The sequence below is a fragment of the Sinocyclocheilus rhinocerous genome, unplaced genomic scaffold (assembly GCF_001515625.1).
Source record: "Sinocyclocheilus rhinocerous isolate Xijiao unplaced genomic scaffold, SAMN03320098_v1.1 scaffold1469, whole genome shotgun sequence".
In the NCBI taxonomy this organism is placed as follows: domain Eukaryota; kingdom Metazoa; phylum Chordata; class Actinopteri; order Cypriniformes; family Cyprinidae; genus Sinocyclocheilus; species Sinocyclocheilus rhinocerous.
The window spans coordinates 120,097-121,733 of record NW_015650017.1 but is presented as its reverse complement, the minus strand read 5'-3'; positions in this window follow the sequence as shown (position 1 = coordinate 121,733).

Sequence of the window (1,637 nt, the reverse complement as noted above, 5' to 3'; positions counted from 1 at the left end):
AAAACTACTTAATTACTGTAACGTGAGTATTTGTAATTCGTTACTTCACACCCCTGGTAATTCGTTACTTCACACCCCTGAGTATAACACAACGTTGCTGGGCGCCGCGGACAGACGCCGAACGGCGCCTCCGGTGTGCCTACACTCATAGAAAATAAAGTATTTTAATTTTAAAGACATGGCGCGATGCTGCGCTTCACGTCCGGTGTGCGTCTTTGTTTGGGCTTCCGAAAGCGGATGATTTCAGGAACAAGTGGTTGCAATTTATTTTTTAATTCTGTTCCTGAGCATTATAACCCCAATTTGCTATTGTGTGCTGCGCATTTTATTGAGGACAGCTTCCACAACATGAGGGAGTACAGTGCCAGGTTCGCCAAAAGCTTTTGTTGAAAGACGGAGCAAGGGGCGTGGCAGTACTGAAACACCGTCTAAGCTGTTCGCCAATCACAACGCACTGGGACAGCTAACCAATCACAACACATTTTGTTTTTCGGAAGGCGGACCTTCATCAAAGTAGGGGTGTGCGATATTGAAAACAAATATCTCTATATTTTTTGGGATATTTTCGATAACGATAATTAGATGAAATTTAGCCGAGTGTGTTATTGTGCTGATATCTGACTACCATGGACAGCTGCAGTTTTTGATATTCTTCACTCTGTGTGGTCAGTTCACATTCACAAGAAATGAATCTTTTCATATAAGTTTAAATAGAATTTTACCTTTTATGGGCATTTTTACCTTTAGTAAAGCCATTTTTTCTAAAAGTGTGCATCTTTTGAGTCAAATTGTTACATTTAATCAGTCAATTAGAATAATAAGACATTTAGGCTGTTCCCAAACAAATGAAACCAGTATCAATAAAATTAATCTTTGCAGAAGTTGCATCTGAAGTGGCATTTAGATGTATTTACACACTATTTAATTCAGCTCAGAGGGACATGGAGTGCTTTAACCTGCAGTTACAAATGCATAATGTTTTGATATTTTAAACATAAAACATTGAATACTGATGTTTGAAATTATTTTAAAAATGAAGATACTTAAAATGTGAAGTTAAAATCGCCAGTAGGTGGCAGCAAGTCACTGTTAACAAGTAAGTCATTGCGACTGAACCGAATCATTTAAATGGTTGATTCATTCGGAACGAAACACCGTCATTGCTCAGAAACGCAGAACTGTTCTGTGGTGGCTGTTTGGAATTATTTTTGTTAGCGAAATAGAGCAAAAAACAGGCAATATGGTGTCTAAAACGTAAGTCTCTTAATATTAACTTATTGTTCATTGAACTGTTGTATAAAATCAGTATCACATTTGTAATCATGCTTATTTTTGAAGAAAAAAAACGGCACTCTTTGAGTGATTTTAACTATATGAAATGATATAAATATGTACATTTTCTGCCCCCATATCTTGAATTTTGTGATCTTTCTTAATGCATTTTAATAGACTGAATCATGCAGTGAAAGAACACTCTAAATGCGCACGTGCACTGACATGACTTCATCACATAATGTATGCGTGCACTCCATAGGTGTTTGGTTTGGTTTTTGCAAAATACTCGATAATGTCAAATTGCACATCGTTAAAACAACAATTACGATATTATCGCAGACGATATATATCGCACACCCCTA